Source organism: Pelodiscus sinensis, chromosome 1 (genome assembly GCF_049634645.1).
Source record: "Pelodiscus sinensis isolate JC-2024 chromosome 1, ASM4963464v1, whole genome shotgun sequence".
Taxonomy (NCBI): domain Eukaryota; kingdom Metazoa; phylum Chordata; order Testudines; family Trionychidae; genus Pelodiscus; species Pelodiscus sinensis.
The window spans coordinates 217,601,097-217,618,587 of record NC_134711.1 but is presented as its reverse complement, the minus strand read 5'-3'; positions in this window follow the sequence as shown (position 1 = coordinate 217,618,587).

Genomic DNA, 17,491 nt, shown 5'->3' with positions numbered 1-17,491 from the left:
AGTGCCACACCTCATGCTCTGGGTGGCTCTGAAGGCTGGAAGGGAGGTGCACGCTGTGGTCTGGGCAGCACTGAGGACTGGCTGTCCCCAGCCCAACCCCTTCCACCCAAGACCCTGCCCCTTCTGGGAGGACTAAGCCAGCTCTCCCACCTTGCCCAGGGTCCCACAAAGTCTGTTAGCACCCCTGACTTTCTCCTCTAAGGTGCCACAGGAATGGTTGTTGTTTTTAAACTTACAGATTAACACGGCTACCTCTCTGAAACCTTATAAGCTATGTCTTGAGTTTCATTCTTTGTAAATTCATAGATGCCATTGCTCTGAGAAAATAAAGCTTTCCACACATGAGAATATTTTTTCAGGGTTTTGTTTTTTTTTTGGAGGGAGGGTACTTTGCTATTGCTAATAATTTTAAGTGGAAGGAAGTCAGATACTATTGAAATGGACAGCAGTATAAAACCCCTCTAACAAGCGGTAATGTCACTATCTATCTATGTTGGTCAATTTTTCTACTGAATTATACCAGGCAGCAGCTGTCACATTGCCCATTTTTATTATGATATTAAATCTAAATATTACTTTGTTACTCCTTTTTCCTATTTTGGGTTACATGTACATAACCTAACAAGTTATGTGTTCCTTGATAAGAAAACAACACGTTCCATGATCATTTGTAAGAATCTCAGTTTCACTTTTTATCTGGGATGTGGTGTAATGAAAGGTAAGTGAGGAGGAAGATCCCAGTAATTGCTTATGCTAAAAGAGTAACATTTAACCTATTTGGAATAAAAGGGAGTTCTAGCTTAATCAAAGACTGGATTTGTTTGTGGGAGCTTGAATGCAGTCATAACAATTTACAACATCTGAGGACCTACCCAAGGGTATGTCTACACTATAAAGTTAATTCGAACTAACAGCCATTAGTTCGAATTAACTTTCATAGTATCTATACATGCAAACCGCTGGTTTGAACTTAAATCGAACTAGCGGAGCGCTTAATTCGAACTTAATTCTAGGAGTAACACCTAGTTCGAATTAAGTAGTTCCAATTAAGGGCTGTGTAGCCACTTAATTAGAACTAGTTGGAGGCTAGCCCTTCCCAGGTTGCCCTGGTGGCCACTCTGGGACAAACCAGGGAAACTTTTCTGCCCCCCTCCCGGCCCCAGAGCCCTTAAAGGGGCGCGGTCTGGCTATAGTGCTCATGCCAGTTGCAAGCCTGCCAGCACCCAGCCAGCAGACCCTGCACCTGGCACGGCATGAGCCAGCCACCCGCTGCCACCCAGCCCTCCACCTCTTCCCAGGACCAGGCTGGCGGCTCTCAGGAGCCTGCCCGGGGCTGCAAGAGGCGGGCGCCCACCTGGTCTAGTGCAGAGAGCATGTACCTCATCGAGGTTTGGGGGGAGGCCTCCATTGTCCATGACCTCTGCACTAGGCACAGGAATGCAGCCATCTAGGGCAGGATAGCTGCCAGCCCGGCCACCAAAGGCCACATGCAAACCCAGGAGCAGGTTTGCATGAAAATCAAGTTGGTCTAGTGAGACCCCCAACCCTGAGCCCTGAGCTTAGAACATAAGAACATAAGAATGGCTGTACTGGGTCAGATCAAAGGTCCATCTAGCCCAGTAGCCTGTCTAATGACAGCGGCCAACACCAGGTACCCTGGAGGGGATGGACCGAAGACAATGACCCAGTGATTTGTCTCCAGTCTTCCACAAACAGAGGCCAGAGACACCGTTCCTACCTCCTGGCTAATAGCACTCCATGGACCCAACCTCCATGAATTTATCTAACTTCTCTTTAAACTCTGTTATAGTTCTAGTCTTCAAAGCCTCATGTGGTAAGGAGTTCCACAGATTGACTATGTGCTGTGTGAAGAAGAACTTTCGCTTATTAGTTTTAAACCTGCTGTCCATTCATTTCATTTGGTCTCCTCTAGTCCTTATATTACGGGAACTAAAGAAGAACTTTTCTTTATTCACCCTGTCCACACCACTCTTCTTTATTCACCCTGTCCACACCACTCATGATTTTATAGACCTCTATCATATCCCCCCTCAGTCTCCTCTCTTCTAAGCTGAAAAGTCCCAGTCTCTTTTGCCTCTCTTCAAAAAGGACCTGTTCCAAACCTCTAATCATTTTAGTTGCCCTTTTCTGAACCCTTTCCAAGGCCAAAATATCTTTTTTGAGGTGAGGAGACCACATCTGAACACAATACTGAAGATATCGCGTACCATAGTTTTATACTTCCCCTCCTCCTTCTTCCCCTGGCTTCCCCCTTCCAGCTTCCTCCTCTCAGGTGTCTCCCTCCCCTCTCCCACCCTCTCTCTTCCCCTCTCCCACCTCCTTTTCCCAGTCTCCCCAGAAGTTAATCTCCCCTCCCCCGCAGTTTTGTTAAATAAAGAGAGTTTCTATTTTTGAACACAAGTGTCCTTTATTTTTTACATCAGGAAGGGGGGCTAGGGAAGGGTAAGTAGAAGGTGAGGGAAGAATGGGGCACGAGCCCCCGATGGGGAGGACTGGGGTGGCTGTGCAGGCTCCTTGGAGTGGAAGCTCTCCTGCAGGGCCTCCTGGATTCTGACAGCCCCTCCATTGACCCCCCCAGATGGCAGCCTGTAGCAAGTGCAGCTGGGCTGATGGCCGAGTGCTGTGATGTGCTGAGTGTGGGCACTCAGGGCACTCCAAGTCAGGACTGCTTTGTTATCCCTCATTGAGTTAGACAAGAAAGTGGGGAACCCTGAGAACTATCTGTCCGGGGTGGGGGTCGGGTCAATTTAAGCACAGCCCTCGGCTAGCCTGAGGCAGCAGCTCCACACTCCAAGTCCTAACCTGATGCCCTGCCGGCGCTGGTTCCGGCCAGCTTTAACTTCGGTTCAGGGTCCACTCAATGTGGACATGCTATTTCGAATTTGCAAAACGCTAATTAGAATTAGTTTTTAAGTCCAGATGCACTAATTTGAATTAGCTTAGTTCGAATTAACTAATTCGAATTAAGTTAGTTCGAATTAGTGTTGTAGTGTAGACATACCCAAAGAGAAGGGAAGTGCCACTGCATCAGCCTGGGAATCCTTTGCTTCAGGGATACCAATAGCTTATGCAGGTGCCTGGGCATGGGAGGGAGCACCCAAAAGGGTGGGCCTAGAGGCAGCCAGGCCTCTGCACAGCACGTAGCATAGAGTGCCCCTCCCCAGCCCTCAGAGCCACATGAAGCACACAGCACAATGCTCCAGGAGCGATTTAAAGGGTCCCTTTGAATTGCCAGGCCCCTGGGCAGTTGCCCCCTTTCATCGGTGGGCCTGCTTTGCTCCCATCTTGCTCTGTTATTTACTGATGTCCTTAACAGGAGACAGCTTGAAGGCAAGTTTGCAGAAAATTGAACTAACGGTTATTCTTCCTGCAAGGAGGTTTAACAGGCAGTTCAATTTAGGGGCTTTAATTCAAAATACCTGGTCCCTGCCGCGTGTAGATGCGGGCAGTTAGTCCGGACTTGTAAATTTCAAAAATGGCGACCGGCCAGGAAGATGCAACTCAAGCGCGGGATATTTAAATCCCGGGCTTGATTTGCAACTTTGAATGCCTACATTAGCCTCCCTAGTTCGAACTCGGGGGCTAGTGTAGACATACCCTCATTTGTGCAACACGACTCAGGTAGTACGCAACAACTTGTTGAAAAAACATCTTCTGCGGCCTCCCTCCCCCCCACACATACATAATGAGACAGATAAGGGGGAAAAAAGAGATGCTTCCAAAATATTTCTATCTCATAAATTCTTTTATCTTTTTCCAAGATGAAGATATCCCCAAGTAGTAACAAACTGGTTTGGGAGTGCGGCTTTACAGCCCCTTATTTCTCTGTATAGCTGTGTTAGGATTAGTCAGACTCTAGCCCTAAATCAATACACTAAAATGCAATAAATAGGCAAATTAGAAAGCGTATGTGCATGGGTACAATGTTGCTGTCACATAAGCAGGACGTGTGAGTGCTCATGAGGTTTGAAGAATGTCTAACTCTTTTTTACTTAAACAGCTTTAGGCAGAGGAAGGTAATGAGTAATGGATTGAGCTATGGTAAAGCCTGAGTCAGCCCACATTACAAGCTGAGGCATTAATCCATAGCCGTCAGTTATCAGTCACAAATCCGCTATAATTACTCAGACAGTATAAAAGGGATTTATATGTCAGTAGCCTGAAGGTCGAGATTGTAATGAGTTGCAAGAGTTCATTAAAGAACCATTTCATACTCCTGTCAATCTGTCATTTGTTTCAGGTTATTGCCATAAAAAGGGGTTAACGCAAATGAATAAACACTCATGTAAAAAGATTTTTTCCTCATTTTTTGTGCTCATGAACTTGACTAGTTCTTTCCATAATGTAAGGCATTAAAAGGGCAGGGAGGGAACATAAAACAATTGTGTGGGTACATCTTGCAGTGGGGCCTGATCCAAAGCCTTTCAATCAGCTCCATTGTGTTGGCCATTCTTTGGGAACCTACAGAACATTGTTCTGTTCAGACATGCTTCCCCTCTCATTGCCTGAGACAATCAATTGCCATTTTTCAGTTTACATTATAATCCCAGAGAAATTGTTCATTATCCAAGGCGCCAGCACCAAAAGTAAACAATGGAAAGGTAGTGTTTTCTTAACAAAAAATAAGAGCTATCATTTCAGGATAATAATAAAAGACTCCAAAAGGCAAATCTTTGGCCAAAGACTCTTTTTAGTCCCTTGTGGAATGTCCTCCCTCCCTCTCTCTCTCTCTCTCTCTCTCTCTCTCTTTATAAACTGTGCTCTTTTTTCTTGTTACAGGAAACCAAAAACTGTAACTATTAAAATGCAGTCCAATAACAACATCTCATATGTTATTTTCTAGACTCTATGTTAAAGTCAAGGCATAAATAGAAAAAAATGAGAAATACCTATTTCCTTTTGGAATTCAATGAATTGTTCCCTGGTTGTGGTTTAGATTTCATGTTTGTACTTGTGGATGGCAGAATCTTGGAGATTTTCAAATTGATTCAGATTAAGTTAGAACAAAATTTGAATCCCCTTTGAAACTCTGAGATACTTTACGCTCTCATGCAGCTATAGTAACCATTGCTTTAAATGGATTTTTAGTCTTGGTAAAAGAGGAAAGCAAAACACTAGAACCAAACACCAGAACCAAAAGATTTTCCCCCTCTGTTACAGGCTGTTAAAATAAGATCAGTTGAAATTATGCTATCTATATTCTATATCAATACACATGTACACGCATGTGTTTACATACATACACATGACATCACACATTTATGCTGTTAAAGCAGAGTGTTTTAAGAGCTTTTAACTCTGCATTAGGCATGAATTAGGAAGCTTTGATAGATGTGGCTGAAGCTAAAAATTCACTCATGCTTCGTATCATACAACATTTAATGGCCAGAAGAAGAGAAGAAAATAGTGGGCACATAACAGTGATGTCATTTCATAGTGAAGTGTCAGTGGCAAGCATACAATGTACAGGAGAGCACTATAAGCTATTGTGTTTTGGTAGTGAGGTCAAAATCTAAGTGGGAGAGATATTAGAGAAAAGGAGAATGAAGAATGTAGAGTTGGATCTGAAAGTCAGGGATAGAGAGATTATCACAGCCTTTACTTGCCCAAACTAGGGAGTAAAGAGAAATAATTTATACCCTTGCCCTCAGATTGCATATCCTAGCTGAGGAGGGAGAGCAGGGACTATGTCTCCTGTATTCTCTGCTACAAGAAAATGTGGGTTGAAGGGATGGGGAATGAGAGGAGACTTTCGTTCCCTTTATGCCTTTCTTGTCAGTCAGAATCTCTCCCAGCTGTGGGGGAAGGAAGCTGCTCCCTGAGGCTACATCTAGACTCCAGGCTTCTTGCGCGAGTTTTTTTCGGAAAAGATCTTCCGAAAAACTTCTTGCGCAAGAGAGCATCCACACTGTAAAAGTGCATCGAAAAAAGCAATGCACTTTTTTGAAAGATAGCGTCCAGACTGCCTGGATGCTACCTCGCATGTAATCAGTGATTGCTATGGACAGAGTGGCCACCAGGGCATCTGTGTCTTTTCCTCTTCCCTCTTCTTCCAAAAAAATTCCCTCTTCCCTGTCCCCATATGCCTTTTTGCGACAGAGCTCTTTCGGAAAAAGGCTTCTTCCTTGTAGAATGAGGCTTACCAATTGCACAAAAGGCCCTCTGTTCTTTTGATTTACTGTCTAGAGAATGCGCTTGCAGTGTGGACGTAACTCAAGTTTTGTCGGAAAAATGGCCGTTTTTCTGACAACATTCTGTAGTATAGACATAGCCTGAAAAAGGATTATGTAACTTTCTCTCCCTGCACAGCAAGTGGGGGGTAGGAGCACTTTCTGAAGCTACAATACCCCACTACATGCAGCAAACATAATGTAGGCCAAAGGGAGAAGGGGAGAGAAGTATGGACTGAGAGAGAGGTGTGTAGAATAAGGGAACTGTAGTTCCTGTAGGTCACAGAGATGGAGATGGAGCTAGATGAAGAGCATGTTAAAAGAGAGGAAAAGATCTTGCCAACATATACATAGTCTATCAATGTAGATATAGCTATACCAAAACTGTATTCCATTATTTAGAACAGTGTCATCTTTGGATAAAAGATGCTGCTCAAAATATAATTTGTTATAGTTCTCAATCTCACGTGAGCTGCTAATGGGAAAAGAACCAGATGAATCTAGCAAAAGCCATGTCATGGTATTAACAAAGGAAGTAGAGATTCAACTGAAATACAAGTATAAAAGACATACAAATAGGACTAATGGCTGGAAAGAAAAAAAACAATCTCAAGGAAAGAAATGGCAGGAAAGTTTAAATAAAAATAGCTGCTGTGCTGAATGAGGAAGGAGACACAGACCTAAGTATAACCCTGCCAATCTGAATCTTACATGTTAAAGCTGAAAAAGACCTACTGTATATTATCCAGTTCAGTCCCTGCAAAAGTCAAGATTTCCCTATGGTACATTTTATAATGTTTTCCCCCTTCCTTTTATTATCCCAGGTGATGGAGTTTTTATCACTTCTCTTGGGAGACTGTGGCACAGCCTAATAAATCTTACTGACAGTAAGATTTTTTTATTTGTGCTCTAATTTTTTCCTTTCTTGTTTTCTTCCCATTATTCTTGCCTAAATCTCCTTGTAGCACCCTAAATATTGTGCTCACTTAAGAGTACTCATAACATCATTACAATGTTGTAATTTGTATTTCTTACATACTCTTTTTCCTTAACAAAACTGCCAGTATATGTACTTAATTCTATTTTACCTTTCCTCATAAGTCAGTCCTTCAATCCCTGATTATTTGTGTTGCTTTTCTCAGAACTCCTAGTTGTTTATACTTTCTTACAGTAGGATATTTTAGGTGTGGTCACATCAGAGTTGTAAAGAGAGGAACTGTATCTCCCTGGTTTATAATGCTTCAAACTGGTTGAAATTTTATGGCCTGTGCTTGTGGAAATGAGAGTAATAACTCTTTCTAGCCTTTAAACCTAGGGATGAAAGTCTGTGCTGTGCCTCTGTCAGGGCTTCTCAGCACGCAGCCCATGGGCCGCATGTGGCCCATGACCCGTTTGTTTGCGGCTTGCAATGTGCTTTGGGTTTATGTAGGGCTCAGCGCACAGCCCATGGGTGGAATCCTTTGAACTTGGCCTCCACTGGGAACATGGTCCACAACGGAGAGGCAGAAGAGCAGAAGAGCAAACACGTTCCTTGGACACGGCAGGGGTTTTGCGGGATACCTCCAGTATCCCGCAAAAATCCCGTAGTCTAGATGTAGCCAGAGAGATGAGACCAGGAGAGAATTATTGGTGAGTCTTATGTATCTTTATGATTTTAACTTTGTCTCTCTAATCCAGTCACCCCACGGGCAGCAAGATGACCAAAATCTTCATAGGACTATATGCTGTGGCTTGGCCATGCCCCAGAATATCCCCATCACCAGGACCTGCGAGAAAGGCCATTGACATTCTTTTTAGGCCATATAAATTTTCCTCTATCTGATTGTGGGGATTCTTTATGCTCCTCTAGTTACTTTTCCAAGTGTACAGCAGCTGGAGTGAGATCTCACACTTTTCATAAGAAACAACAGAATAGGTGGTTTTCACCTGCCTTTAGAAATGCAGTGGAGCTGCAGTGAGGAGGGGGGAAGAAACAAAGAACAGAGGCTTGTAAAACTCAGTGAGGAGATAGAGGCAAATCTATGAAAACTTTTTTCCTCCATTTATTACATCTTCTGTTTTTCTAGTTTTCTAGAGTCACAGATGGTATTCCAGCAAATGGACTGTGTTTGTATAAGAATCTGGAAGCATCTCTTCCATCTCCCTCTAGCAAATGAAATGTTACTAATTTTATCCCAAATACTGAATGAACCTTAATTCTAGATGTGTTCTGTCTCCCATACCCATTAATGTAAGGGAATGTATCCTGCCAAATCTATTTCAGGGATATCAGGAAAGGCTTACTAGACTAAAGAGAACATCTGTTTCAAAAGGATAGGTAACTAACAGGCCTGGTTATTGTCCATTTATCTACATTATGAGGCTTCCTTACACTGACAAGGGAGCTTGAAGTTAGGAGTGTTTCTGACCTAAGGAAGCTAAAATCAGCAAGATTCCATTAAACAGGTTGTTCTTATGATAAAATCAATAATATAAGAATATTCAGTGAAGTGTTGTGATCAATTGTGAAATGTGGCATTGTGTTTTATAGGACAATGGTCCAATAAATATACTAAAAACGCATCACAGATTTGGCACATCAGCAGAAAGAAGGGAGTACTGCGAAGACAAGAACAAAGCTCAGGGCCTGTCTACACAGTGTGTGCATGTGAGGGAAGTAGTGATATCTAAAGTGCACTAAGATGTTGTGTATTAATTATCCACATTGCGTCTATTTCTGTGCAATAAAGTTTCCTAATACACTTTAATGCAGTACAGTTTCAATCGGCACGACACTAAAGCATACCAGAAGGGTCTAAGTGGACTGATTAATGTTCAACAAGCTTGTGTGTTTTGGGAATAACACCTCTTTAGATAGATTACTCCACAATGTAGACAAGCCCCTAGATCAGGTCAGAATATAGGAGAAGGAAGGAGCTAGAAATTACCAGGTCAGGAGGCAGGTATGGACCAGCTACGTGTCAGCTACTTGAAACAAAGATGGGCAAAGGTTAATTCAAGCCAAATGCAGGAGGAGAACGTGGTTGGGTTTGAAGGAGGAAACAGAGGGATAAGATAGGGAGAGGGAATTACAGCTGAGCCTTATGCATCCTTGTGATTTTTTAGTTTTGTCTCTCAGTAAAGATATAAAATATCTGGCCTGGAAGCAGAAAGCTATGGCAGAAATTTCAAAAGGGACCCAGCTCTGAGAGATCTATCTGTCTAGTAGGGATGTAAACTCAGATTTGGTTTTGGAAATAAATCTGCCTAGTTAATGACAACAACAGCAACAAATTACCAAAAATAGGTCATTAAATTCCTGAGCTCTTTCTTATACCTTTCCAATTAGTCATTCTATAAAAAGCAAAGTAGGCATTTGTTAGTTTCATAAAATCATGGCTTTGTTTTGTTTTCAGAACTAATGAGCACAGCTAATCAGAAAATGGTGATTTTTGGAAAAAATCATTAAAATAAAATTCTATTTTTGGACACTAAACTGAAAAAAGCTATTTGTTTTCAGTTTGAAAAATTTGTAAAAAATTGTTTGAAAATAAACTATTTTCCACAACAACTTGCTTTGGAAAAAAAGACAATTTCTTGTCCACTTTTTTTTGTCAAGACAGTATTTTGACCAATTCTAAAGATGTCTTTCCTAGGGCTTGCACCTCTGAAAGAATCCACTTCTATCTTGCTATGTCTGGACTTAATTTTTTACAGTATTCTATACAGATACAGCAATGGAAGACTGGGTTGTACATGCTCCTACTGGAGCCTTTTGGAAACCTTATTAGAGAGAGTTTGTACAATTTTGTCTGCTTTCAGGTCTCAAATGCTCACACCCACACTGTTGAGCTTTGTGTAAATTAAATCCTTTCTGGCATCACAAGGAACATTTCATGCTTTTTACATGTCCAGTCCTGCAGCAAAACAGTGCATGTTGAATAAAAGCCAAATCAGAACCATTTTTTTAGTGTTGGATACCCTTCTGGCCTACCACTCAGAAGTGATACCATTGAGCTCAGTGCCAAGTCCCTACAACTTTCAGATAGACGTGGGGGTTTTTCTATTTCCTTTGGTCTCTGCTAAACTGACTATTCTACCCTGCTGACGGAGGCCTCTCCAATTGGGAATTTTTAAAGCCAGGAAAAATCAATTCAAATTAAGGTAGGAGCATGAGACCAAACTTACTGTAATTTACTACAAGCAGTAAGTCACTAAATAGCTAAGCTAATAGCCCTTAATGACATGGTACTTTGGTGATTTTCTCCGTGGTACTACATTAAAAAAGGTAATGATATAATCTATACACTGAGACTGAGTATTGAGCATTCTTTCAGGTCCCTTTGATTTTAACTTTCTGTCCTCAATAGCACAACAGAATTCTCAAGCCAGCTGTGTTGAATCTAGTATCACCATTCTTCTTTTGTGGGACTATGATAAGCCACATTAAAAAGCCATTGTTCAATCCAAAACAGCCATCTAGCATGTGTACCAAGGAATCCTTTCACTTCCTTCACTCCAGGGTCATGGCTAGTCTAGACAAAGGCTGGAGGGGCAATCACTTGTTCTTCGTTCCAGAATACTACAGCTTTTGCTAACCACTTCCTGTGTATGCACACCTCAACTGTAATTTAACAGATGATATGACAGGATAAGGAACTAATGTCAAAAGAGCATAGACTCATCGAATCATAGAATACTAAAACTGGAAGGGACCTTGAGAGATCATTAAGTCCAGTCCTCAAGCACCATCTAGATCATCCCTGATAGATGTTTATCCAACCTGCTCTTAAATATCTCCTGTGAAGGAGCTTTCACAATCTCCCTAGGTAAATTATTCCAGTGTTTTACCATCCTGACAGTTAGGAATTTTTTCCTAATGTCCAACCTAAACCTCCCTTGCTGCAATTTAAGCCCATTGCTTCTTGTCCTATCGTCAGAGACCAATGAGAACAATTTTTCTCCCTTTTAGATACTTGAAAACTGCTATCATGTCCCCTCTCAGTCTTCTCTTTTTCTAAACTAAACAAGCCCAATTTTTCAGTCTTCCCACATAGGCCATGTTCTTTAGACCTTTAATCATTTTTGTTGCTCTTCTCTGGACCTTCTCCAAATTCTCTACATCTTTCTTGAAAGTGGTGCCCAGAAATGGACTCAATACTCCAACTGAGGTGCACAATAGAGTGGAAGAAGGACTTGCAGGCTACGTCTACACTGGCCCCTTTTCCGGAAGGGGCATGTAAATTTCAGCAGTCGTCGTAGGGAAATCCGCGGGGGATTTAAATATCCCCCGCGGCATTTAAATAAAAATGTCCGCCGCTTTTTTCCGGCTTTTAAAAAAGCCGGAAAAGAGCATCTAGACTGGCCCCGATCCTCCGGAAAAAGTGCCCTTTTCCGGAGGCTCTTATTCCTACTTCAAAGGAATAAGAGCCTCCGGAAAAGGGCACTTTTTCCGGAGGATCGGGGCCAGTCTAGACGCTCTTTTCCGGCTTTTTTAAAAGCCGGAAAAAAGCGGCGGACATTTTTATTTAAATGCCGCGGGGGATATTTAAATCCCCCGCGGATTTCCCTACGACGACTGCTGAAATTTACATGCCCCTTCCGGAAAAGGGGCCAGTGTAGACGTAGCCCTACTGTCTTGCTCACAACACTCTTGCTAATGCATCCCAGAATCATGTTTGCTTTTTTTGCAACAGTATCATAGCGCTGACTCATATTTAGCTTACGCTCTACTACGACCCCTAGATTTCTTTCTGCAGTAATCCTTCCTAGACAATCACTTCCTATTTTGTGTGTGTGAAACTGATTGTTCCTTCCTAAGTGGAGCACTTTGCATTTATCCTTATTAAACTTCATCCTATTTACCTCAGACCATTTCTCCAGTTTGTCCAGATCATTTTGAATTATGACCCTATCCTCCAAAGCACTTGTAACCACTCCCAGCTTGGTATCATCTGCAAACTTAATAATCGTATTTTCTATGCCATCATCTAAATCATTGATTAAGATATTGAACAGAACCGGTCCCAAAACAGACCCCTGCGAAACCCCACTTATTATGCCATTCCAGCATGACCGTGAACTATTAATAATTGCCAATTATGCACCCACCTTATAGTAGCCCTATCTAGGCTGTATTTTCCTAGTTTATTGATAAGAAGGTCATGTGAGACCATGTCCAATGCCTTACTAAAGTCTAGGTATACCTCATCCACTGCTTCTCCCTTATCCACAAGGCTTGATAGCCTATAAAAGAAAGCTATCAAATTGGTTTGACGTGATTGGTTCTTTATAAATCTGTTCTGGTTGTTACCTATCACTTTATTATCTTCCAAATGTTTGCAGATGAATTCTTTAATTACTTGCTCCATCATCTTCCCTTGCACAGAAGTGAAAATGACTGGTCTGTACTTTCCTGGGTTGTTCTTATTCCCCCTTTTATAGATGGGCACCATATTTGCCCTTTTCCAATCTTCTGGAATCTCTCCTGTCTTCCATGATTTTTCAAAGATGATAGCTAAAGTCTCAGATACCTTCTCTGTCAGCTCCTTGAATATTCTAGCATGCATTTTGTCAGGCCCTGGTTACTTGAAGACACCTAACTTTTCTAAGAATGTTTTAACTTGTTCTTTTTTCTATTTTAACTTCTAAACATATCCCATTTCTACTTGCATTCATAATGTTAGGCATCCTGCCACTATCAAATTTCTTGGTGAAAACTGAAACAAAGAAGTCATAAGCACCTCTGCCATTTCAAAGTTTCCAATTTCTGTTTCTCCCTCTTCACTGAGCAATGGGCCTACCCTGTTCTTGGTCTTCCTTTTGCTTCTAATATATTTATAGAATGTCTTCTTGTTTTTCTTTATGTCTCTATCTAGACTGAGCTCATTTTGTGCCTTTTCCTTTCTAATTTTCCCCCTCTATACTTGTGTTGTTTGCTTATATTCATGCTTTGTAATTTTACCTAATTTCCACTTTTTAATATGACACCTTTTTGATTTTTAGATCATGTAAGATCTCCAAGGTGGTCTCTTGCCATACTGTCTATTTTACCTTCACAGTGGAATAGTTTGCTTTTGGGCCCTTAATAATGGTCCCTTTGAAAAACTGCCAACTCTCATCAATTGTTTTTCCTCTTGGTCTTGCTTCTCATGGGACCTTACCTACCAGATCTCTGAGTTTACTAAAATCTGCCTTCCTGAAATCCATTGTCTCTATTTTGTTCTTCCATTCCTTAAAATCATGAGCCCTATGATTTCATGATCACTTTAACCCAAATGGTATATTAAATGGCAATGTATAAAATAGACATGGATTTTAATTATAAACCACAAATTAAGCAACATAATAAGATCATGATAAATCTGGATAAATATGAACACAAAGGCATTAATAAGAAACAGTGGTCTCTTCCTGGAGAAAAGGATGCAGTCTAGAATGTGAGGGGCAATACAGTGGGTAAAGACTGCCCTTGATTAGAGAATCTTCTACTGGTTTTCAGAAGTGGAAACAAGTGGAATGGCATAGGTCCAGTCTCCACTATCATATAACTTCCTGATCAGCCTGAACAGGTGACCACAGGCCCCTATAAGGTGACTTCCTTGCTAGGTGACGTCTCCTCTGATAATGCAGTTCTTTTAGATAAAAGCAAGACTACTGTCTAATTCAGTGAAAATTAGTGACCCTCTGTTGTCAGTCCTATGACACTACTCCCTACTCCTCTAGACTTTCCTTCCAACATGAAGGGAAAGGAACAACAGAGAAAGCAAACAAACCCTGCATTGACCATGGAGTGCATTATGCCACAGATAGACTTTAAGAGACCCCTAATAGCAAACAGAATTCAGAGCTATACATAGATTCCTCAAATCATCATACCTGGCATGGGAAAACAGCACGGAGGTGAGCTGACCCTAGCCCTTCCAATTAGATTAATTGCAGAGTCTCACAATGGACAGCTACAACCCCCTCTCTTCCTCACAGCAATCCTCTGTGGTGTTTTTTAGCTTGGCTAGTGCAGGTGGTAGATGGGTCTATAGTAAATCATTGCACCTGGGTCTACAGTCAATCATTGCATCTCTTTTTTTGTGCAAAGAGCATCACTGAACACCCAGTACTCCACCAGGAGCAAGGAATGTAACTGTCCCTGGCTCATGCATGTGGTGTGCAAGAAGAAAGTAAGAGTCTCTCCTCTCTATGTATCAATGCAAGGGAAAAAGAAAATCTAGCTTACCGAGTATGATCCTATGGAATGTTGAGGGCCCCCCCTCTTAGTGAGTCATAGGCTGAGAGGCCTAGGCACTAACAGTGTTCCTATTTGTTTGTTAATTGTGATATTTTTGATAGAGTTCAGCTCTGCTCCCCACAAATTTCTGAGCAAAAAGCAGCCATCAAAGCACTCTGCTCTTTGTTTTGAAAGACATTTTCAAATTTGCTGAATACAAGTATGCTTTTTTCCCTTTCCAACTCAGTTATCTCTCCTGTATTCTCTAACGAAGGGTTAACTCTATGAAAATCAACCTTCCCATTTTACACTGTGGTCAACCTCAAAAAGGCTGGTTGTTCTAAATTATTTGATTCACAAACATTCTCTGTAACCCACACTAACCACATCTTGCTGAGGTTTGAAATCTGCCCATAAATATCCATGGTTAACATACACATATGTGTACCATTGACACAACCACATATAGCCATGTAATGAATTTCAAAGCCAGGGACCTTTGATCACTCTCTGTCTTTTCTATTCCAGCTCCCCTCCACAGCATCATCAGATGTTTTAGTCCCCAGTCCTGGAAACAGACCAGATTGGCTCCTCAGGAGCTCTTACTTTGAATTGCCACTTTTCCCTCCAGATTCCAGATTTCCCCGTCAATTTGACTTCTGCCCTCCAGTAGGAGTTGACAATTTCTTAACAGAACAGCTGATGGAACCTAAATAACAACCTCACTGGAAATAAGATTTTGCCTGATGCTCTATAGCAGTGTTCAATAAATGTAGGGAGATTATGCCCTTTACATTAATTTGGATAGGAGCTCCAAAATGTCAGTTATACTGACATGGTGGATTCAGATATCTAATGAGAAGACGTCTATGTATCTTTAAGAATCAGGGCCAAATGCCTTGTGTCTCTGGTACAAGAAGTTTCATTACTTTTAGGGGGGGAAATCACTGGTTTCTAACCCTTAAAAGGCACAAAATATCATACATTAAATCTGTCATTGGCCCAGAATTACATATTGCCTGTCCAGGCCCAGCTTGGGTGAAATTTTGTTGAAGAAATTTCACTCCTCAAATGAAGAAAGAAAATATTGTTCTGGAAATTACCCTTTTAAAAACAAACACAGCTGTTTAAGTTGATCAGATGTTTGGGATATTAGATGTAGCCCCCATGGAGGTGAATTAATGGGTAGAGTGCAAGGGAAGTGTTCCAATGAGCATGATAAATGCTGTTTATTAAATGGTTTTGCAAAATATCACATGGATATGAAGCATGAGGTAATGTCTATACACCGAGGATCATCTCTTAAACATGCCCATTAACTACATGGGCAAATAGCAACACAGAGAGCTTTCAATCTAAGTTAATGTTGCTGTAGCAACCTTGGGATAGAGCCTGAGCTCTACTGACTCCAGTGAGGCCATCCTCATTCAAAACAGCTGATGTTGTTCATTAACATTAGATTTCCTGGGGATGTTATTTTGTGTTCTTTTTTATTTTAATTACACCGCCATAGCATTGCATAAAATTAAATTTTATTTCTTAATTTCATTAAACCTTTTTTACTTAGTGGGTTATCACTTACCCTTCATTGTCACTAAGGCCCATTAACTACAATGGATTCAGACATGTGAAGATCATTAAGAATGCATATAATCTTTTTACAAGAATGGGCCTAAATTATATTCTCAGCAAACTAGAGCCATGATTTTCTTGGGGGAGGGGAGAGCGGGCTGGAAGGAGGTGGGGCAAACAGGGTGTAAGTTTGAAAAAAATACTTTTTTTCACACTGATAAGACAACAGGAACAATGCCAATAGAACCTATTAGTTTTAGTTTTAAGATTATTCAACTGTCTGCTTTTAAAGGGGGAACAAAAAAATAATACAGTACATTGTATTATTTCATGTAATGTATTAACAATAATTTAGAAATTCCAGTAGGGATTAACCAGATCAAAAGATTTAAACACATATGTTCCACATTACCGACTTCCTGGATAGATAACCTTCTTTAGGGGTATATATATTTTCTTTTTTTAGCTATTATGCTTTTCTTGGTGAAAGAGAAGGATACATTACCTAATTTGCTGACAGTTTAAAAATCTGAGATTAATAATAAGAAAAAAATATTATTCTAATAATATACAGGAACCTTTGTGCTTTATTTTTCCTATAGAATTGTAGGGAAGGCTCGAGTTTCAAAATTCAGATCTGGTCCAGATTTCAAACACCCAGAGTTCAAAGGTGTTTAGAGTAAGGATTTTTGTTCTGGACACGACTGAGATAAGGGACAGCCCTGAAATTTGGTGCTATGTCTGTGTTTGAATTCCATTCTCCCTCCTTCAAATAAGCTGGGTGAAATACTGGCTCTGCTGAAGTCAATGGGAGTCTTTCCACTGATTTTATTTGGATGAGGAATTTCTCCCTTGCTGCTTGGGTATCTGGTCAGGGTTCTCTTTACTCACTTGTTGTTTCTGCTACTGGGAGTTCCTGTAGGAAACCACAACAGTCGTGCACATACATACTCCCTAGATGCATACTCCTAGTCTGATTCATGGACCCCAGACAGAGACAGTATCATACATCTCACATGACACACATAAATTTAGCAGCCCTGTTATGCCTGCTCATATAGCTGGTAAAATGTTAGTCCATAACTGAGTGAGTGAGAGTCACCCTATTCATTTCTTGAGGTAAAGTGCCATGTGTGAAGGATCATTGGTCTTGAACCCCCAGCTCCTAGGCAGTGTTCAGACATCAGCCTCCATCCAGCAGCTCACTGCAAACTTTGGAGAACAAGACTAGTGCTCTAGCTCACCAAGGGCTCCATCCACAAAGTTCCTGATCCAGTGAGATATTTGGCCCCACTCAGTGGTTCAGACTTATTAATAAAGCCAGGAAGAGGCAAAGGAAATTGCCTGAGCAACTAAGTGGATTCCTGGGCTGGCTGCCACTTTGGATGCTGACTCCTATCTGTTCCTGGTAACTTCTCCTGCCTTGCTCCTAGTCCCTGCTCCTTTGCTAACTCCTGGCTCCCACCTCTGGTGTTGTCCTTTGGTTCTGTTTCCTGGCTTCAAAATCTGATTCTGCCTTTGATCA